At 35.8% G+C, this 23986-nt stretch overlaps 1 long non-coding RNA gene across 2 annotated transcripts; it reads right to left on the bottom strand.

Moving 5' to 3' along the window:
• Positions 1-19198: 19198 nt before the first annotated feature.
• On the bottom strand, positions 19199-22441 carry LOC145090497 (uncharacterized). 2 transcript variants are annotated; one of them, XR_013701613.1, is made up of 9 exons: positions 22307-22441; positions 21929-22136; positions 21719-21786; positions 21490-21566; positions 21195-21369; positions 21003-21083; positions 20793-20916; positions 20272-20455; positions 19199-19609 (listed from the first exon to the last, which is right to left on the bottom strand). It is a non-coding gene; the product is annotated as an uncharacterized LOC145090497 (long non-coding RNA). The 2 variants fall into 2 exon arrangements; XR_013701612.1 differs by having other exon boundaries at positions 21003-21369.
• Between the last annotated feature and the right edge of the window lie 1545 nt (positions 22442-23986).

Below are 23986 nucleotides of genomic sequence, written 5' to 3'. Positions count from 1 at the left end.
TTGTAATTTCATGGAATTGCATCAATTCACTTTTGCCTAAGTAACTAAGATTGGGAATTTTATGAAAACATTTAGTTACTTTTATACTTCATTATACTTATAATGGAAGGTTTTTGTCCTATCCTACCCGTTCGGCTAACGACCCTCCACTAGTCAAGAGTGCGGTGGGTAAGAGTGGATACCCATTCAATCGCCATTTTATAGGCAATTTCCTTAAACACCCCTTATAGACCAGCTTCGTGAATGAGGCCTACTAACGGTAAGACTGACTTTTACTCATACATATATATAATGTTAGACTTTTAATGTTATATATAGTATAGGGTGTATTTTATACTTTCAAAATACTAGGTGGTCTAATTTAACAATTATACTTTTAATTCAATTAAATTGTAAACCTAAACTTTTATGGATTTATTAAACCTCTTTTAATTATACACCTTAATTAATTAATAAACCATAGGGTGTGATTTGAACTTTTTCAAAACAATACTAGGGTTTTAGAATTTAACACTCCTAATTAAACCTTTTTAATCAACTTTTAAATTCCAAAACTAGAGGGCAAGTTTTGAAACATTTCAAAATAATTTAGTTTTAATTTCTCTTAATTTTTTTTTGAATTTATGACATGTAAATTAAAATTTTAAATATTAAAACTCTTGATTTAATAATTATCTTGAATTAGACTATTAATTTAATTATTAAATCATAAGGGATTATCTAAATCATGAGGATAATTACCATTTATACATTTAAGATATCCTAATCCCTTAATTATCTCTTTAGAAATCGAAAATATGGATAGGATAATGCAAAATCTATAATTACCATATATAACAATTAAAGGATAATTACAAGATATGTGATAATCCAAATCCCTAAAATTTAGGATCTTATCTTGGGGAGGAGGCCAAATTTTGAAAATCAAGGGATTAAAACAAACCTTAGATTTCGAAATTTAAGGGTTTAAGGAAAGGATTTGAAGATCTTATTCAAACTCTTGCAAATTAGGGTTTGCAAACCCTAATCTCGAAAAAACCCTAGCCTCCTAGGGTTTATTGGCAATAAACCCTAATATGTCAAGTTCATACAATTGAATTTTTCATACATATCAAGCATCAATACAATAGAAACCAGTCTAGGCTCTGATACCACTGATGGGTTTTGGTCCTAAGAACATCCTATGTGCTCATACAAACCCTAATGCTTGGATCTAGGTTTCTCTATTGTACATGCTTTGAATCCAAGACTATAAACCCTAATTCTACCATATGGAAATCGATATTAACATATAATTAGGTTTATGATATTACCTTAATTGTTATGTAGCAATAACAATCCCAATTCCTCCTTGAATTGACTTTGGAAGGCTTAGAGTCACAAGTGTCACTCCTCTAATGGCTTACAAACACCAAGAGCAAATGGAGAAGGTATAAAGAGAGAGGAGAGGTATAAGATTTCGTCTCTAGGACCTCTTGGGAAGGCATGGACGAATTCATGAGCCTTGGGGTCTTTATATAGGTGTAGAGATAGGGTTTCAGTCCTTATCCTTATCTAGTTGCTTGCTTACCAAGCAACCCATAAGATAAGCCTTGAATCCTTATCATAGTCGAATTCTAAGGTCCTTATCACCTCAAATTCGTCCAACCTATCCTTAAGATAATCCTTACCTTATTTTGTAACTATCACATAATTACAATTCAGCCCATCTAGTTTAATTAATTACATTTGACCACAAAATTAATTCTTAATTAATTATTGACCAATATTAATTAAACAAATATGATTTCTCCTTTAATATATTATTCTTATAACATATTAATAAATCATAATAACCTCTCTCTCTCTATTTATTTCTCCAATCAAGTTGCTTTGGTGAAGGCAACCCAAAAGGACCATGCACCATCGGGTCAAGTACATACCAAAATAGTTATGGACTTAGACACTAATCCAACACAGACATCCTTTGGATATCTCTTCTATAGACCGAAGGACAATGTTGTCTTTGTTGCGAGGAGAGGAGTTTTCCGAGAGCGAGAACTCATAGGCCAAGGAGAGAGTGGGAGGCAAATCGAGCTTGAAGAGATTCAAGAGTCGATAGATGAAGGAACCTCTACCGCTGGCACTCAACCCGAGGAGGAAACTCCGGTTGAACCGATTGACGAATCCTTACCTCTTAGACGTTCCGATAGAGTTAGAGTTCTACCCCAGTTTTATGGTTTTCATATTACTACCGAAGGGGACACATATATTAGTGATGGTACACTAATAAATCTTGATGAACCTAATAGCTATAAGGAAGCCATGGCAGGCCCGGAGTCTGCGAAATGGAAAGAGGCAATGGATAGCGAGATCCAATCCATGTATGATAACCAAGTTTGGAATTTGGTTGATAATGTGCCCAGACGTAAGACAGTTGGGTGAAAATGGATCTTCAAGAAGAAGACCGACGTGGATGGGAACGTACACACATATAAAGCGCGATTGGTTGCAAAGGACTTTACTCAAACTCCCGGAGTTGACTATGATGAGACCTTCTCACCAGTTGCGAAGATAAAATCTATTAGAGTGATGCTAGCGATTGCCACATTTCATGATTATGAGATTTGGCAAATGGATGTCAAGACCGCTTTCCTTAACGGAAAGTTGGCTGAGGATGTTTACATGGCTCAGCCAGAGGGGTTTGTGGATCCGAAGCATCCGAATAGAGTGTGTAAGCTTGAGAAGTCCATTTATGGACTTAAGCAAGCGTCTCGCAGATGGAATCTTTGCTTCGATGAGAAGGTCAAAGAGTTTGGATTTGTACGAAGCAAAGATGAATCATGTGTATATGTCAAAGCCAGTGGGAGTATAGTAAGCTTCCTCGTTCTATATGTTGATGACATATTACTCATAGGAAACGACATCCCGACTCAGCAGGAGGTTAAGTCCTGGCTCGGGAAGTGCTTCGCTATGAAGGACCTCGAAGAGGCTTCTTACATTTTGGGAATAAGGATAGTAAGAGAAAGAAGTAAAAGACTAATTGGACTTAGTCAGAACACTAACTTGGAGAAGGTACTAAAACGTTTTAGTATGGAAAACTCAAAGAAGGGAGAATTGTTGATACAAAGTAATGCCAAACTGAGTAAGACTCAAAGTCCGAGTACCGAAGCTGAAATAGCATAAATGAGCCGAGTACCATACGCTTCCGCAGTTGGCTCAATCATGTACGCTATGACTTGTACTCGCCCTGATGTAGCCTTCGCTTTGAGCATGGTTAGCAGATATCAAGGGAATCCTGGCAGAGCACATTGGATTGCGGTGAAGAATTTTGTTAAGTACCTTCGGAGGACGAAGGAATGGTTTTTAGTCCTCGGAGGGAGTGATGACTTGAAGGTGCGAGGGTATAGTGACGCCAGCTTTCAGACCGACAGGGACAACTACCGTTCGCAGTCGGGCTGGGTCTTTACCTTAAATGGAGGAGTAGTGACATGGAAAAGTTCCAAGCAGGAAACCGTAGCTGATTCAACGTAAGAATCAGAGTACATTGCAGCGAGTGAAGCGTCGAAGGAGGCAATATGGCTAAAGAACTTCATCGGTGATCTTGGAGTTGTACCTGCCATAAAGGAGCCTATGGAGATTTTCTGTGATAACGAAGGAGCGGTTGCCTTAACCAAGGAACCGAGGGATCATGGTAGATCACGACATATCGACAGAAAATATCACTTCATTAGAAATCGTGTAGAAGAAGGACAACTCGTAGTAAAGAGGATATCATCAGAAGATAACCCAGCAGTTCCGCTTACGAAGGGCCTGAGTAGGGTTAAGCACTTGCAGCATGCTAGGAGTATTGGGCTGAAGGATGATATTAGCATAGATTAGATAGTATTAGAAACGTGTAATAGATAAATGTAATTAACATTTGATGATTATATAAAGGAGTTTTATTTATGAGTAATGTTACTATCTTATGTTAATTGTTTAACTATTGTTTCACTTTGCATGTTTTGACTTCCAGAATAATTGAGTTAGGAATAATCGCATTGTTCAAATTGTCCACAATCGTTCATATGTTGGAAGTAGATATGAATGAAGATTGTCATGAATTGGTGTGTAGATTGTCTAAATGGTGTTAGACATAGCAAAGGGTTGCTGCAACGTTCATGAGTGCTTATGAACTAGTTTTGAGCATTGGAACAAACTCGCGCTTGCTGGAATCACCTTATGGAATATGATATAAAAGGGTGATCGCAAGACGATAATATCATATAGTCTTAAAACCTAGATATATGGTTTATTATTTGCTAATTGATTGTACATTGATAATGCGAAAAACGCATTGGTAACTCAATGTTATAAAACGCATTATTGTGTATAGTTGATTATTGAATAAGTAAATGCATATAAGTCGAAGTTTATCTGTAACTTTTATCTAAGAAGGTAAAAGCGATATCTCGGCCGCTCGATGATTTGATTTGACTTACGTGCTGGGCCCGGTTAGAACTGAATTGATGTGTTCGATTAAGCTCTATGTCAAATAAATCAGAGATCGAGAAACCTAAATGCTTGACTAACCATTCCATAGGATTGTCAGCATGATATCTAACAGAGGACTGTACGATCCCTTATCTAAAGGACAAGATTGATTATATCAGAGTTTGACAGCGTCTTTGAGAGCTACGATTGCAAACCGAATTGTACTAGTGCATATAGTTACTAGACTTATCCAAGTGGGAGACTGTTGGAATAGTGTCTAAGGCTGCAACTATATTAAGCAAGTATTTGACCCGGTTGTGCATGGTCCTTTTGGGTTGCCTTCACCATAGCAACTTGATAGGATGATTTATAAAGAGAGAGTAAATATTATTAGTATATTATGGGAATAATAATATTGTTATTTGATTAATATAAGTCATAGAATTAATTGGAATTAATTTGGTGACTTAAAGAGATTAATTAAATAAGAGGGTATAAACTGTCAATTGTTTGATAGTTAAACTTTAGACTGTAAATCCATATAGATATGTATTGGACGGATTCTAGAAGCTAAGGATTGCTTCAAATCGTCCAAGGGGTTATCTAAGGAATGGATTTGGATAGCCTTAAGAGAAGATTATCCAATTAGGGTTTAGGTTGTAACCCTTAAGGAGTCTACAAGTATAAATAGGCCCAATGGCAAAGGGAAATCGACACTTCATCTAAAGTATAGAAACCCTGGCCGATTTCCTCCCCTCTCCTCTCTCTCAAATCATCATCCTTGCTATTTGGTGTTTGTAAGCCATTAGAGGAGAGTGACAATTGTGACTCTAGAAGCTCCAAGACAACAAGATCAAACAAGAGATTCAAAGGTATGATTCTAGATCTGTTTTAACATTGTTCTTACACCTAAATAGTCATTAGAAGTCTTGGATTCAAAGCATGTTTAATTAGAAAGCCTAGATCCAAGCATTAGGGTTTTGCATGCGCACATAGGAAAGTTCTTATGGCTAAAACCCATCAATTCATTCATGACTTTGTAAATGTTTGACCTTTGTAAAACCCACTTGCATGTGGTGCTTTAGCCTTTAGACCCATTTGATTGTTAGAGTGAGAGAGAGACATGTAAACACCTCTATAAATAATGGGTTGATACCACTTGTAGAGGTGTGCTTGAGAGATGTAAAAGTGAGTGTGTAAGTGTGTGTTATTTATGTAGTCTAGATCTAGATCATTTTTGTGTAACACCATATACATTCAATATATCTCTTAAACACTCAAATCACCATGTTCAATTGTGCAAGCTTTAATTCCGCATGCCAAACCATGTTCTTTGTCACTACAAAAAGTTTTTGTTGTTTTGAAATTTAAATAGTTAAAACCCTAATGTTTTGAAAAAGGTTTCAAAACTTGCCCTCAAGTTTTGGAATTTAAATTTTGATTAATAGTTTAATTTTGATGTATATTTAAATTCTAAACCCTAATGTTTTGAAATGTTTCAAAATTTGCCCTCAAGTTTTGGAATTTAAAAGTTAATTAAAAGTTTAATTAGGAATGTTAAATTCTAAAACCCTAGTAATGTTTTGAAAAAGTTCAAATCACACCCTTATGGTTTTATTAATTAATTAAGGTGTATAATTAAAAGAGGTTTAATAAATCCATAAAAGTTTAGGTTTACAATTTAATTGAATTAAAAGTATAATTGTTAAATTAGACCACCTAGTATTTTGAAAGTATAAAATACACCCTATACTATATATAACATTAAACGTCTAACATTATATATATGTATGAGTAAAAGTCAGTCTTACCGTTAGTAGGCCTCATTCACGAAGCTGGTCTATAAGGGGTGTTTAAGGAAATTGCCTATAAAATGGCGATTGAATGGGTATCCACTCTTACCCACCGCACTCTTGACTAGTGGAGGGTCGTTAGCCGAACGGGTAGGATAGGACGAAACCTTCCATTATAAGTATAATGAATTATTAAAGTAACTAAATGTTTTCATAAAATTCCCAATCTTAGTTACTTAGGCAAAAGTGAATTGATGCAATTCCATGAAATTACACTTTGTTCCCTTGCAAAGACGTTAGTGGAGCGTGTGTGGTTTACCGGCACACTAAATGGTTCTAAGCAAAGGTAGCAAAGGGTGACTCAATGTTTGTCATAGTTTGGTGGAGCGTGTGTGGTTTACCGGCACATCGAATAGGTGACTGTAACATGTGAGGGCACCTTGTAAGTTTGCATGGTTATTCACACCCGCTTTGTGATCCTCGGCATCCTAGTCACAAACAAGAGGGGCATATCGAGATTTAAACATGCCATTGAAAATTCAATGAATCTCAAAGGATCTAGGAGTTTTCATAGATTTAAAACTTAAATTTTATTTTTCGTTTTTCATGGTGGAAATTAGTGAATCGTCATTCACTTACCTTCAAATGTTCTGCAATTTGGGTTACGACATCCCTCTCCCGAGTTGTAGAATATTGTGTTGGGTCCTAACCTTAGTATCTCATTTGGGTGATTTACTAAGGACTCAATCTATCAACTAACTTGAATTCGTTTTCTCCCATTTTGTAGATGTCAGAGTTCGAAAACTATGGTTTTCCCAAATCCCGTGGAACAACCCTTCCACATGAAGATGATATTCCACGATTCGATCGAGGAACAAGAGATCATACTTCACTTCCTCTTCCTCCTCCTCAAATTATTCTCCCTAACCCACAAGTTCAAAGGCTTGAAAAGTTCAAGCTCACTCAAGCCCATTTGGCAAGTAAACATAAAGAAGGAAAGTCGGTGGGTGCACACGTCCTAGGGATGAAGTCACACATTGATAGGTTAAGAATGTTGGGATCCGTTGTCTGTGAGGAAATGGCTGTTGATTGTGTTCTTCAGTCACTTCCTAACTCATATAGTGAGTTCGTAAGAGAGTACTATATGATGAACTGCGATGTGACCCTTAGAGATCTCACCTATATGCTTATTGCTGCTGAATCAGCAATGGTTTGGCGCAATAGAAAAGCAAAGTTGATTGGTGAATCTGCCTTCAAGACCTCTATGGATATCGACAATGGCAACGAAAGACATGCTATGATCGAAAAGTTTGATCATAAAAGAAAGGCAATGTCTGAAGTAGTTCCATGTCATGTTCCAAAAGAGTCAATTTGCTTTTATTGCCAAGAAAAAGGGCATTGGAGACGAAGTTGCCCTATTTACCTAAGAGATCTAAGAGATGGGAGAGTCAAAACGTATGGCTCTGATTTAGGTAAAATCCATTGACTAACTCTTTTAAGTTCCTATTCTAGATTATTAATACATAATGTGATAAGATTACAATTGATGTTTTGTAGGATCAAAGAAAAGAAAGGAAGCTTAAGGGAAGAAGTGAGCAGAATCTAACCGTGAAGGAATGGATTTCGATCGCATTTCTCGAAGATTAGATTCTTGAGATACTACTTAGAGTTAGAATTAGATTGCTAAGAAAGATGTATTAGCATAAGTTTTTCAATGAGTTGCATTGTAAGGACAAATTTTTCCGCAATAAAATAAAATTTTGATTTTATACTATTTATTTATCCTTGCAATGGTGTATGTGAAAAATTGATGTTTGAATGTTTCTATTATTAGAAATAATGGATTTGATTCTTAATTATATTATTTTTGGAAAGTCGAGAATTTACCAAATAGGGAGGGTTTCTCATCGTCCAAGTTTCAATTGGACAGAAACTTGGAATCATGCAACTTGGTTGCACGATGAATGAGAAATTTCATATTTGGAAATTAGACTAATTCATTGACAAAGTGTCAGGTGAAGGACTAGGAGATCAAATAGACAAAGTTGCGTGTTGATCAAGTCCACCATAAGAGTAACAAAGATATTTGTCGTGATTTAGTAAAGGTTTAGTAAATATGATTATACTTACAAGAATAAGTGTAATTCTGAATTGATTGAAAAAGTTTAAATCAATAGCAGAACGAATAAGAAGAATCAAGTAGGTAGAAAGATAAAAGTTTCTCCATTCTAAGAAGAAGGGAGAATAGCTTTTATGCTTTATGATAGGTCTTAATGATTAAGAACCATATCTCAATTGATCCTCTAAGTGAGTCTTAGTACAATTGTATGTTTAAGAAGAGGAATCAAGGATCGAAGAAATGGTTAAATCAAGAAGTCAATCATACTTCGTTCCAATAACAAGTCTTAAAGTTAAGATTGTGACATTGAGTGATAAGTATTAAGAAGGTTTATAACATTCATCAAATGTGGAAAGTTGTGATGTCTTGAATAAGACAAAGACCAACTAGGACAAATTTATGAAGTGTTTTGATAAAAGCTACACTAACTCTTGAATATTTGTTTGTCAAGAAATGGTTATTGACAAGAGAATCTTATATGTCAAGGAGTCAGTGGGAGTCTTAATGGTCTTGAAAGGTTTCAAGAACAAATCAAATAAACCTTATCGATCATCACTAGCACACGAGTTGAGGTTTACAACCTATCGTGATGACGTTATTTGGTTTCTGTACTGTTCCAATTGAGTTAATTATGCATATGAGTTCTATGAATTCTCATTTTGAACGCATAAAAGGCAAGGCACCTTAATCAATGAAAGGTACATTGATAGGAAAAGGTGAGATGCTTAACTACTCGGAAGACGTGGTGGGCAGCTGTGCTACCATAAGGCAAGAAATCAAGATTAAGAAAGTTCGGTCCATATGAGTTTGAATTTGTCGTAAACTTTGGTTTTAACAAATTCACATGGATAGGAACACATACACCGTTTAAATCTAAGTGTCATAAGATTTCCTCCTTCATGAAAATGATTGTGAGGAAATGCTTTCACTAAGAAAGATTTTAAGAAGATAGTGATTGTAAAATTGTATTCTCGAATTCGATTATGGTTACGGTATCCCTTTGCATGATTTGAATTGTGAGGTTTGGCAATTAGTCTTAATTGTTTAAATCCGGTTGTGCGAGACTACCCGGATGTATTTCCAGAGCATTTTCCTGGAATACATCCCGAGAGGCAGGTCGAGCTCAGGATTGACCTGATCCTTGGTGCGGCTCCGATAGCCAAGGCACCGTATCGGTTGGCTCCCCCAAAGATGCAGGAGTTGTCTACGCAGCTGCAAGGGCTGCTAGACAAGGGTTTTATCAGATCGAGCAGTTCGCCCTGGGGAGCACTGATTTTGTTTGTGAAGAAGAAGGAGGGGTCACCTCGTATGTGTATAGATTACCGGGAGTTGAACAAGGTAACGGTGAAGAATCGTTATCCACTTCCGAGGATAGATGATTTGTTTGATCAGCTTCAGGGAGCGTATTGGTTTTCCAAGATCGATTTACGCTCCGGGTATCATCAGATGCGATTCAGGGATGAGGATGTACAAAAGACTGCTTTCAGGACCCGTTATGGTCATTATGAGTTTGTGGTGATGCCGTTTGGGCTCACAAACGCTCCAGCCGTATTCATGGATCTCATGAATCGCGTGTGCAGACCGATGTTGGATCGGTCTGTGATAGTGTTCATTGATGATATCTTGGTTTATTCCAAGACCCAGGAGCAACACGAGGAGCACCTAAGGGAGGTGCTAGAGATCTTGAGGAGGGAGAGACTTTTTGCGAAGTTCTCCAAATGCGAGTTCTGGTTGCGAGAGGTGCAATTCCTTGGTCACCTCGTCAACCAGAAGGGTATTCTAGTAGATCCGGCCAAGATAGAGGCCGTGATGCAGTGGGAGGTCCTGAAGTCTCCATCTGAGATTTGGAGCTTCCTAGGTTTGGCAGGGTACTACAGGAGATTCATCCAGGATTTCTCCAAGATAGCTGTACCGCTCACCCGACTGACTAGGAAGTCAGTGGTGTTTCGCTGGGGGCCTGAGCAGCAGGCAGCATTCGAGACCCTTAGACAGAGATTGTGCGAGGCACCGATTCTTGCCCTGCCAGAGGGAGTAGAGGATTTTGTGGTCTACTGTGATGCTTCGATCACAGGTATAGGAGCAGTGTTGATGCAGCGAGGTCGTGTGATAGCTTACGCCTCAAGACAGCTGAAGCCTCATGAGGCTAACTATCCTACACATGATTTAGAGTTGGGGGCAGTGGTGTTTGCCCTCAAGATTTGGAGACATTACCTCTATGGGGTCCGTTGTACCATTTACACGGATCACAAGAGTTTGAGGTGCCTCATGGATCAACCGAATTTGAACATGAGGCAGAGGCGATGGTTAGATGTATTGAAGGATTACGATTGTGAGATCCTTTATCACCCAGGGAAGGCCAATGTGGTGGCCGACGCCCTAAACCGCAAGGCGGCAGCAGCCCCGATCAGGGATAAATGTCTGAGAATGACAGTGATCACTCCATTATTGGAGCAGATCAGAGAGGCACAGGTCGAGGGCCTCAAGAATGAGAGGCAGAAGTGTGAAAGGATCGTGGGACGAGTAGCTTCCTTCGACTATGACAGTCGAGGATTGTTGACCCTTCATGGGAGAGTTGGGTGCCGTACTGGGGAGGGGTACGGCAGGTGCTGATGGATGAGGCCCACAAGTCTTGATTTTCTATCCATCCAGGGGCGACGAAGATGTATAGAGATCTTCGACTCTATTATTAGTGGCCCTGCATGAAGCGGGATGTCGCCTGGTATGTGGAGAGGTGCCTGACCTGCAGGAAGGTCAAGGCAGAACACCAGAGGCCTCACGGCGAGATGCAGCCGTTAGACATTCCAGTGTGGAAATGGGAAAACATCACCATGGATTTCATCACAAAGCTTCCCAAGACTGCACGTGGAGTGGATTCGATTTGGGTCGTTGTGGATCGGTTGACGAAGAGTGCTCATTTTATACCGATTCAGGAGAGTATATCGGCGGAGAAGCTAGCCGATATTTACGTGCGAGAGGTGGTGGCACGGCATGGAGTGCCTGTCTTGGTAGTGTCAGACCGAGATGTCCGTTTTACTTCCAAATTCTGGAAGCGGTTTCATGACGAGATGGGGACTCGTCTCCATTTCAGCACCGCTTTCCACCCTCAGACGGACAGGCAGAGTGAGAGGACGATCCAGACTCTCGAGGACATGCTCCGGGAATGTGTTCTAGATTTCGGTGGAAGTTGAGATACGTACCTTCCGTTAGCGGAATTTTCGTATAACAACAGCTACCATGCGATTATTGACCTCCCTCCTTTCGAGATGTTATACGGGAGGAAGTGCAGGACCCCGATCTGCTAGGGCGAGGTCGGTCAGCATGTCATTGGAAGCACCGAAGTGGTGCTCAAGACGACGGAGTTGATCCAGCAGGTTCGTAGTAGACTGCAGACTGTGCGGAGTCGGCAGAAGAGTTACGCCGACAGGAGGCTTTTAGACTTGAAGTTTCAGGTGGGTGACATGGTCCTCCTGAAGGTATCACCCTGGAAGGGTGTCATCAGATTCCGAAAGAGGGGCAAGCTGGGCCCCAGGTTCATTGGTCCTTTTAGGGTCTTGGCCCGGGTGGGTCGGGTCGCCTACCGATTAGATCTTCCGGCAGAGCTTAGCCAGATCCACAACACTTTCCATGTTTCTCAGTTGAGGAAGTGTTTGGTGGACGAGTCGGCAGTAGTACCCATGGAGGATATTCAGGTTGATAGCAGCCTGAATTATGTCGAGAGACCGGTTGCGATCTTAGATCAGAAGGTAAAAACCTTGAGGAACAAGGTAATTCAGTTAGTGAAGGTGCAGTGGCAGCACCGGAAGGGTTCAGAGTGGACATGGGAGTCCGAGGAGGAGATGCGGGAGCATTACCCAGAGTTGTTTCCAGATTCAGCGACAGTAGACTTCGAGGACGAAGTCTGAGTCAAGTGGGGGAGAGTTGTAACACCCCAAATTCTGGTATGTTATTTAAATATTTATTTTTCAAGTTTTCAAGAGGAACTCAACGAGTCAGTAGCCAGACTCGTCGAGTAGAGTCGGGATTTTGAGCACGTTTAAGTTGGCTACTCGGCGAGTCCATATTCTGGACTCGGCGAGTCCGCTAGTCTGGATGAAACCCTAATTTCAAGGGTTTGCACCCTATTTAAACAACTTTTTGGGACCCCAAGTCAGCCCCCATCAGCCCCAAAGCATCCTTCTCGAAACCCTAGAACTCTCTTAGCTTTTTGTGTGTTTTGGTGTGATTCTTTGACGATCTTGAGAAAAGAAGGAAGGTAGATCAAGAGGAGAAGAAGGAGATCCAAGATCTTTGTGGCATTTCAGAGTATAGTGAGGTATAACTCGACCCTTTTCTGTTTCTATGCTTTAATCCCCTTTGGAACGCCATTAAAGCTATTCTTGAACCATTTCTTGGCTTGGTAGTAGCATAGAGGACTCATTGAGATGAATAGCCTTCGGATCTAGCTAGGTTTGAGTTCGAGAAGCTTAGATCTAGTACCTTTATGGAGCCATTTTGCATGAAATCTCTAGATCTACTCTTATAGTGTGCTTTGAGCCTTAAAACCTTCATTTGATGTTATTTACACGTAAAGTTGGAAACTTTACGTGTTAATCAAGCCCTAAGAACCCAGATCTATGAATGGAACGAACTGGTTTCAAGCAGAATCGAGTATATAGCGATTGCATGTATATGACTCGGAGAGTCGTTCTTCAGACTCGGCGAGTCGAGTCGCGAGTCCCCTGTTTTCCCCTTTTCGAGTTATGTCGAATGGGACCAGTGAGTGGGAGATGGACTCAGTGAGCTAGAGGTTAGACTCATTCGTGGAAGAACTCGGCGAGTCAATGCCCTGACTCGGCGAGTCCAAGGCAATCTTCATGCCTCAAGAACAGACTCGACGAGTTGTTCATACAACTCGGCGAGTTGGATGCAGATTGTCTGAGTGTTAGTTTCGAAGAGGAACTCGTCGAGTCTATGCCAAACTCGACGAGTAGTAACGGGCTGAAGCAAGAAAGTGAGAGTAAGGACTCGACGAGTTGGTGACCCAACTCGACGAGTCAGGTCAACTGAATGTTGACTTTGACGATAGGTTGACTTTGACCAAGGGTAAGATAGTCTTTTTACCCTCAGTATTATTATCAGTATTTGATTGAGGGTACTTATGGAAATTGTAGCCGGGGTGAAGCCGGAGCCGCAACAGACAGATTCCGGAGCAGTTCTTTCAGCAGCTAGGCTACGAGGTGAGTTTCCTTATAGTAGGAACGGGTCTAAGGCCACAATGCCGACCCGATTAATTAGTAGTAGTTTCCGGACTTCGGTTCGATGCAGTAGTTAGAATGTTTGATGCCTTCGTGGCTCAGACAGGTTTTGTGTGTTATGTGTTTCGGGTATGGCCCGACTCAGTATGCAGTCCATGTTGTTATGCTAGTTGATATGTGTATGCTATGTTATGTTTAGTAGTTCCGGACTTCGGTCCGAGGCAGTTAGTTTCGGACTTAGGTCTGATGCAGAGGGCAGGGCCCTGGTTAGTTCCGGACTTCGGTCCGATGTAGTGGGCGGGGGCCTAGTTGTTGTTTATATGTTTGTTTGGTATGAGGTAGTTTGGGGGAGCTCACTAAGCTTTGTGCTTAAAGTTTCAGTTTTGGTTTCAGGTACTTCCGCAAGTAAAGGGAAGAGCTCGGGATGATGGCATCGCACACACCACAGCTTCAACTTTATTCCTGGGAGTTTTGTTCAGATACTTAGACATGATTTGATACAGTTTTTGATATGACATTTTATTATGTCTTTTGAGATACCCGACGTATGTTTTTTATTATATGACATTTAGTGTTATGACGTTTATTATATGTAAAAACAAAAATTTTTGGGTCGTGTTTTTGGGATGTTTCACCTCCCTACTGAGACTCCCGATCTCAGCGCTAAACACGAGAACAAGTACCGAAGTCGCTTTCTTAGCCCCCCTTGCGATCGATCGAAATGTCTTGTTGTATGAAGAAGACGATGAAGGGCATCCCCACAAAGGGGCGCTGGTGGTGTCGATTTGTTCAATTTAGGGTTTTTAGAATCGGTTTTTAGATAAAGAGGGGAACGAGATTTAAACTGGAGAGATACCATGATTCTAGGGATTATTTTTAGAAGTTATTACAAATGACTAAATTACCCTTATTTATCTATTTAATTATTTAATTTTATATTTAATTTTGGTTTGCCCACATTTATGCATACAATAACACAATACTTAGTTTAAACACCTGAACCTAGCTCTCTCTCTCTCTCTCTCTCTCTCTCTCTCTTTCTCTCTCTCTATATATATATAATAAGTATATGTATATACATATACATATAAGCATATACTTATTTATATAAATATGAATAAGTATATAAATATTCATATCCATAAGAATAAGTATATGACATATGCATATCATATGTTTATGTATATACATATCTATATGTATATGCATATGCATATACATATGAATAAATATGAATCTCGGAACATATGCATATGCATATACATATACATATGCATATACATTGTTACTAATGCGTTTGAATGAGGTCAAGCTATAGTAAAAAGCTAATTTTTGATTTTATATTTTCATCTTCTATTTTATCAAATCGCCAAGAAAAGTAGAAGTAAATATTGTAATACCACTTTTTAATCTTATTTTCGAAATATATGGTATATTTTCATATATATGAATTTTTTTTTTAATTTTTAATTTTTTTAAATTTTTTAAAATTAGTTAAAAAATATTCATTACATATCAAATTATTATTTGAAAAAATATTTTTTTTTCATAAAAATGCATTTTTAAAGCATATTCATATTTTTTTTGTGTATCTACATATTAAAAAAAAACATATGCATATGCACATGCACATTAAAAAATATATTTTAATGCCTCTATATGTATAAGACTTAGCATATGCAGATGCATATACATATACATATGAATTAATAAATGCATATGTATACGCATATTCATATGCATAAGAATAAGTATATGCATAAGACATGTAAATACATATGGTTATGATCATGTTTATGTATATGCATATGTATAAGAGTAAGTATATGAAATATGCATATGAATAAATATATGCATATGCATATGTACATGCATATGCACAAGAATAAGTATATGGCATGTGCATATGAATAAGCATATATATATATATATATATATATATATATATATATATATATATATATACATAAGAATAAGCATATGCATATGCATAAAAATAAGTATATGCGTATTTATGAGTATATGCATATGCATAAGAATAAGCATATAACATATGCATATGCATATGAATAACTATATGCATAAGAATAAGCATATAACATATACATATACATATGTATATGAATAAGCATAAATATATGACATATTCATATGCATATGCATATGAAAAAGAATAAGTATATGACATATGTATATTCATATGCATATGAATAAGCATATGTCTATATATAAGAACAAAAACAACAATGCACTTTCAAAATATAACCAAAAACAACAATGCATTTTCAAAATATAACCAAAAACAACAATGCACTTTGAAAATAGAACAAAAAAAAAGCAATGAATTTTTAAAATAGAACCAAAAACATAATGCACTTTCAAAATATAACTAAAAACAAAAATGCACTTTGAAAATAGAACCAAAAACAACAATGAATTTTCAAAATAGAACCAAAAACAGCAATGCACGTTCAAAATATAACCAAAACAACAATGCACTTTGAAAATAGAACCAAATATTATTTGAAAAAATATTTTTTTTTTCATAAAAATGCATTTTTAAAGCATATTCATATTTTTTTGTGTATCTACATATTAAAAAAAAACATATGCATATGCACATGCACATTAAAAAATATATTTTAATGCCTCTATATGTATAAGACTTAGCATATGCAGATGCATATACATATACATATGAATTAATAAATGCATATGTATACGCATATTCATATGCATAAGAATAAGTATATGCATAAGACATGTAAATACATATGGTTATGATCATGTTTATGTATATGCATATGTATAAGAGTAAGTATATGAAATATGCATATGAATAAGTATATGCATATGCATATGTACATGCATATGCACAAGAATAAGTATATGGCATGTGCATATGAATAAGCATATATATATATATATATATATATATATATATATATATATATATATATATATATATATATATAAGTATATGCATATACATAAGAATAAGTATATGACATATGTATATTCATATGCATATGAATAAGCATATGCATATGCATAAAAATAAGTATATGCGTATTTATGAGTATATGCATATGCATATGAATAACTATATGCATAAGAATAAGCATATAACATATGCATATGCATATGAATAACTATATGCATAAGAATAAGCATATAACATATACATATACATATGTATATGAATAAGCATAAATATATGACATATTCATATGCATATGCATATGAAAAAGAATAAGTATATGACATATATATATTCATATGCATATGAATAAGCATATGTCTATACATAAGAACAAAAAACAACAATGCACTTTCAAAATATAACCAAAAACAACAATGCATTTTCAAAATATAACCAAAAACAACAATGCACTTTGAAAATAGAACAAAAAAAAGCAATGAATTTTTAAAATAGAACCAAAAACATAATGCACTTTCAAAATATAACTAAAAACAAAAATGCACTTTGAAAATAGAACCAAAAACAACAATGAATTTTCAAAATAGAACCAAAAACAGCAATGCACGTTCAAAATATAACCAAAACAACAATGCACTTTGAAAATAGAACCAAAAACAACAATGAACTTTTAAAATATAACCAAAAACAACAATACACTTTCAAAATATAACCAAAAACAGCAATGCACTTTGAAAACAGAACCAAAAACAGCAATGAACTTTTAAAGAGAACCAAACACATGGTTAGTTGGATGCATATCATAAATTCTACCTTTTTAGGGTGTAAAAACAGCCAAATCATAAAAACGTACATGCGATGTTGTCTATATAACCAAAGATTTATACAGTCTTTCGTACGAATTTTATGAAAAAACGTACAGATCGATTAAGACATTATTCTACTTTCTGTTGTACTTAAACATATATTGGTGTGATATTTACTAATTCATTGATTGTTGATTTAACATTTTATTACTTGTAAAATCATTGGAAAAAACAAAAAACAAACAACAAACAACCTCTAAGACCAAAATACCCTTATAGTAAAAATATATACATGTTTGTACCTTGACCAACAAAGCGAGTGTGAAATGTTGCATAAGTTGGTGTTAAGGTGCTAGGACCACTCCGAATAGCAACCTCAGCAAGAGATTGCTCAATGGCAGCATGAATAGTTGTTGCAGAATTTGAGTTACTAAAGAAACGACTTCTTTGAATATATCTACAAAGCTACCAGATGATCACTAGTGTAAAATTATCTAAATGGGATAGAAAGCTTTCCCTAGTTTATTCATTTTAGTATACTTGTCTGTGATACAAGCATATCTCAATTTTGAGTATAAACATTTTTCTTGAGATATAAACATTTTTCTTGCACTTTTTCTCCACGTAATCCAAAAGACCCCTTGTTTGGTCAATAACTCCTGGCAACCCTTTTGGTGGTGGTCTAAATTTGACAAACGAAAAGAAAGTTTAAAATATTTATATTTTTAGTCTTTGAAACAAATTTTATTTGGTAATACATATTGAAGAGGCGATCCGAGAGTGAGAAGAAATTGACAAATTAAACCACTTGTTGGTAGGTAGGATTTTCCTAGTATCTGCAAAAGAATCAACCAATAACCGATATGAATGCATGAAGAAAAATAAACAAGACTCTAATCAATCAACAAGTAAATGAAAAAAAAAACTTGGTTAAGGAATTATATCAAACAGTTAGTGGGCATGAAATCTTGTACTTTTATTATCAATTATGTGTGTCTCTCAAACTCCATTGATGAACCATATTTGACCTCCATCATACTCATATCCAATAACACATCATCATGGGAGCTTAAGACTCAATGCTTATATCACAAGTTATATTGTTTAAAACAAAAAGTAATATTCGTTTTATTGAGTCTGAGTCTACAGACACCCACATCTTCAAAGCATTTGGCCATAAGGGAGTAGTTTGAGCTTCGAGCATGATTTAAGAAGGAAAGGAAAAGTGAATTCATTGAGGGGTGTGACTGATAATGAAGCTTTGAAAAATAAACATATGGATTTGATAAATGCATTGTTTTTATCTTCTCCATTAATCTCTATACTTGCACAATTAAAAATCTCAATGCAATGCGTTGCAACATGGACCATATGCCGTTTTGGGGTAGGTCATGGGTGTCGATCGATTCTGTGAATCAATTAAAATTAAGATGCAAGGAAGAACTATTTTTTTGTGTGGCTGTCGAACAACAAGATGGAGAAAAGAGAAGCAAGATGCAAAGCTCGTTGGTTCGCTCCTAGAAAATGAATGCATCGTTGATCTATTGTGTGTGTGTGAGAGAGAGAGAGAGAGCTAGGTTCAAATGTGGATTGACATCTATTGTGCGGACATATGGACAGTGCTATTCTATGATAATGACAAAGAATATATGTTGTTTAATAATATAAACTAGATTGGTAACCCCCGCTTCGCGGGGGCAGAAGGAGCAGAAGTGTTCTTATGATATCAGTTGTAACGTTTGTTTAAGAAATTTCCTATGTATTTAAGAATCTGTTAATAGAGCAGATAATTATATTAGGGAATACGGATCAAAAGATATCATTCATTAGAATTAGTTGTAACAGATAAATAAGTTACGTGATAAGGATCAAAAGATATCATTGATTAGTTGATATTCGATTACAAAAGTGTCCAAAGTGTCCACTCATTAAGAGGTGGGTCCATGGATTTGTTTAATTTCTTTAATAATACAATTTCCACGTCCCTTGAAGCATGTCTTGATCAAGAAAACATAATATTTGTTATATATTTACAATGAAGATGTAAATGTAATAAAAATGGGAAAAGGGGAAAAACTATAATATAATACCGGAAGTACGTCTATTTTGTTCTTCAAATTGGTAATCTCTTTTCAGCTTCATGGGACTGTTGGAGTTCTCCTTTTAATTGAGATATTTGGATCTTCTTCTTCTCCTTTTCAGATTCATGGTGCATAATTCAAATGTCTATCTCACATTTTTTAATTTTCTTGCTCATCCACCTAACCAATTGAAGGCCAACATGGGTTATCAAGTTTACCATATTTTTAGATTATGAAAATTTATAAAAACTCATTCAATATCAATTAACTTCAATTAATTTTTTATGAATATTTGTTATTTATTTCATAATTTTATAAACATCACCTAAAAAACACCATCTACGCCTGGATTGAGAATCAATCAAATGAAATGAGTCCCATTATTTCACAAATGAATCATTCTATTTTGTAAAGTTTTTCATTCCAAAATAATATCATTCCAAAATAATATTAAACCGTTGTTATCCCTTATGTAGGAGCATTTTGGTCCAAAACTGTTAAAATCAAATTTTTGTAACTATAAAAATAGTATGCAGGAGCGGATTGGTCCAAACTATTAAAATTAATTTTTTTTAAGTTTAAAAACAACATGCAAGGGTAGTTTGGTCGAACAATCTTAAAGTAAAACTTTTTAACTATAGAAACGGTATGCAGGGGCAGTTTGGTCAAAATATGTTAGAATCGACAAAAAATTATAAAGGGGTTGTCCATTACTTCTCATAGTTAAAAAATCGCCAAGTGTGTCTAGATTCCAGCTAACCTTTACACAACATCATTAAACAATATCAAACTTTTAATGTCTAATAAGGTATTAAATTAATTTTAATATAAAAATGAATTACCTCTCCTCTAATCAAGTCGTTAATTTTTAAATTCCCTTCTTTAGGGACACAGAGTCTGTAAGGATATGGAGTTCTTTTTTATAACTCCTGTTGAACTTCTTCATCTGTAGCATGGGCCCACTCTCCACTGTATACAGGAGGTAGTTGTTTTTCCTTTGCAATTTTTTTTCATTTGTTCAAGTTCCTAAAAGGTTTAACAGGATAAAAACCAACTTATCACCATATAGAAAAGGCATGCAGTATAATTTGAATCAAAGATAATCCATTCACAAAACTCATGTGTTAATATCTTGATTTTAAGGGGCTGCATAGACTGATGTTAATTCCTTGCAATATCTACCACTCGACACTTCTACAGTTCATTATTGAAACATGAAGAAAGAAGACAGTGAAAAATAAGATTTGCATATTGGAAAAAGATAAGTTTCTTTCGGTGGCAGCAGTGTACATCAATAAATATGACAAACTTCAAGATTCACATCCATCACACACACACATCTCTGAAGTTCAAGGGCACTTACCTCATTTGAGCAAAAACAACGATAAACTTCAGCAGATTGTAGAAGCTTCTCAGTGTATTGTTTGTACAAATTAGATATCTTTAAGCTTCTTCACCAAATTCGCAACCCACAATGAGGGATTAATCTGAAAATCAAAAACAATAAAGCACAATTTAGAAAAAAAATTAGGCTCAAATGTACCTGAATCGGGTTCATCATCTTTGGTAATACCTTAACAGGGGCAATTTGATATACAAAATTAGGCTCAAAGTCACCGAATTCAATTTCAATCGCCTCTCCAACTGTTCCAACCTGAATAGAATAAATGAAAAAAGTAAGCTTTCTTGTTTAATTGAAGAAATGTTAATCCATATGATATAAACAAAATTTGTCAACCACTACACTATTAATTCTACTTTCAACCATTTTCATTCCAAAACTTTTCCCATTGTATCTGTTGGGGATCGTAAGGTGCCAGAAAGTGATGTTATGAGCATTTCGTCAACAACCATTTGATGTCTGATGGAATCAACGATTAAATCTTTTTTGAAAGTGGGTTCCTGTTCGATTTGGATTGTGACCGATTCTGATATCCCTTCTGGTAAAAACAACAAGAGTGTCACTGTTCAATTCTAAAGACTACCAATCAGAATCTGGAAATTTAATAACAAAAGAAGAAAAAAGGAGTGAAATTTCCATTTTGGAGAAAGAAACGTACTTGTAACAGAGCTTAAAGATTACATAATAACCAAGAATCAAACCAAACCCATCTCTCTATTTGTCTCTCTGAAATTACTAATTAAATTTTAACCAAAAAAAAAAAACTGTAAGTAATGGATATTTGGTAATCGTTACAATAGGAGTTGGATTTGGTACCTATGAAAAACATCCAAATCCATCCACATCATTCACACAGACAAAAAATGTTCAGTTATCAGTTATATCACCTTTCGGGATCTGGAGCTTAATCTTGAAAATCCCCCTTTTCATAAACTTTATCTGCAGGAACGTGTATCTGAAGTTCAAGGGAAAGTTTCTTCTGTTAAACTTTTAAATAGAAACATGTGAACTTGATAGATCAAATCATTCTAAAGACATGAAACCTACGCATGAAGAAACTCAAATCAAGTGAGCCCTAGAACTAATGAAGAACTAACCTTGAATTAGTTGACCGCTGCAACATAATAGATTTCAATTTAAACAATCGATGGAAATTATAAGCGGTGACATTGGTTCTTCCCGCTTCCTTATCGGTGAAAATATGAGAAAAAGATTCTGTAAAACACCCAGGGGCTGGGAAATTTGAAGGTTGAAGGCAATAGGAAGGCAAAATAAGATATATATATAAGTATATGGAAATCCCCCCTAAAACAATAAAAAATCAAGGGATTAGCAAAAATTCAACGTCATCGATTTCGTCTCCAACAACAAAAACAGAAAGCATTATTGGGCTTAGAGGTGGTGTAAACTGCATGACCAAACGTCGAGTCCAAAAGATTACAGACAGAGGTATATTAGAAGTTCCGTCGACTGACCTACCCTGCATCGGCACGCCCACATGGCCGATTCGGTGAAGAAATCAATAGAAAGAAGGGATGAAGAGGTGGATTCGGTGAGTCCTTGGCTGTGTGTGGCGATATCAACAGAGAACGGATGAGGAAGAGCGGGGGTGAAGCAGAAAAAAGAAACAGGATGTAAAAGGTCCTGGTAGAAAGAGGCGATGTGGGATTATGTGACACGATAAACACGTGGAAGCGGGTGGCAATTGACACGAAGCTGGAAACACATTTAAAAAACAATAAATTGACCGTTCTTCACCTGTTACGACCAACAAAAAGAAGAGGGTCGATGCAGGAAGAATATACCAAACATTGACTCAAGTGGAAAATTAAGGAAAATAGAGGGATAGAAACTTAATATAACTTCAGGGACCCAATTTGACAAAGGAAGGGGACGATTACCTTTTCTTCATAAACTTAGAAACCACCTGCGCAGATTAGCATCACGCCACTATTCATAAGGATAGTCCAAGTTTAATATATATATATATATATATATATATATATATATATATATATATATATATATAATACGTTCAATCTTACATAACTATTGTTATTCTCACAAATTAAATCGTCTATAAGGTTATTATAGACTTTTTATTATTATTTTCATTCTGTTAGAATGTTTATTGAGTAGTATTTTATAAGAATGAAAATGAGGGAAAAACGATGTTTAAGAACAAAAATGAAAAAGAATTAGTCATGAAAATACATGAAAATGACGATAGTTAGATAAGATTGAACGTAGTCAAATTAGTGAATTACTAAACAACCTATTCTCTTAGTAATTCTCATAGAATAACATTGTCCACACGTTTGCACAATAGTTGTTCATCCACATTATAACCTAGCCCTATATATATATATATATATATATATATATATATATATATTAAATTACTAAAAACATCTCTATGGTTTGATCAAAATTACACGTTTGGTCCCTAACTTTTTTTTGCACTCGGATCGTCCCTATGGTTTGATTTCGTTGCATTTTTCGTCCCTATTGTTTGGTCAAAATAGCACGTTTGGTCCCTAATTTTATGTATGTAAAGGACGAAAAATGCAACAAAATCAAACAGAAGAACGATCCGAGTGCAGAAGAAAAATTAGAGACCAAACGTGAAATTTTGATCAAACCATAGGGACGATTTCAGTAATTTACTCATATATATATATATATATATATATATATATATATATATATATATATATATTACCACATCGATTTCTCATAACATTAGTTGATTACACGGAACCCTCAAAAATATCTTTACGAAATCCATGTCTATTTTGGTCAGTTTCTTTTTTATTTTGACCAAGGAAACGAAACTATGACATAGTGACATTTTTTGAAAAAAAAAATAAATAAAATAAGTTTTAAACACTCGGTATAAAAAATGATAACCTATGGACCATTTTTGTAATTTTGCTTAAATATATAGAGAGTTTTCAACTCATAAACCAATAGCATTGTTGAATTGTACATACCTTTTCACGGGTTGTTCAACGTTTTTGTACCTATGTATCACCAAATCGAAGAAGCTAGTCATGCAAATGAACAACAGACCGACAATAACGGTTTCAAGAATGGAGAATCGAGATGTGCCATTGAAATTTAGACCCTGATTCTCTCCTCAAGAGAGATTCCGC

The sequence above is a fragment of the Lactuca serriola genome, chromosome 2 (assembly GCF_051521515.1).
Source record: "Lactuca serriola cultivar US96UC23 chromosome 2, Lser_US96UC23_V15, whole genome shotgun sequence".
Taxonomy (NCBI): Eukaryota; Viridiplantae; Streptophyta; class Magnoliopsida; order Asterales; family Asteraceae; genus Lactuca; species Lactuca serriola.
This window is presented reverse-complemented; position numbering and strand designations above follow the sequence as displayed.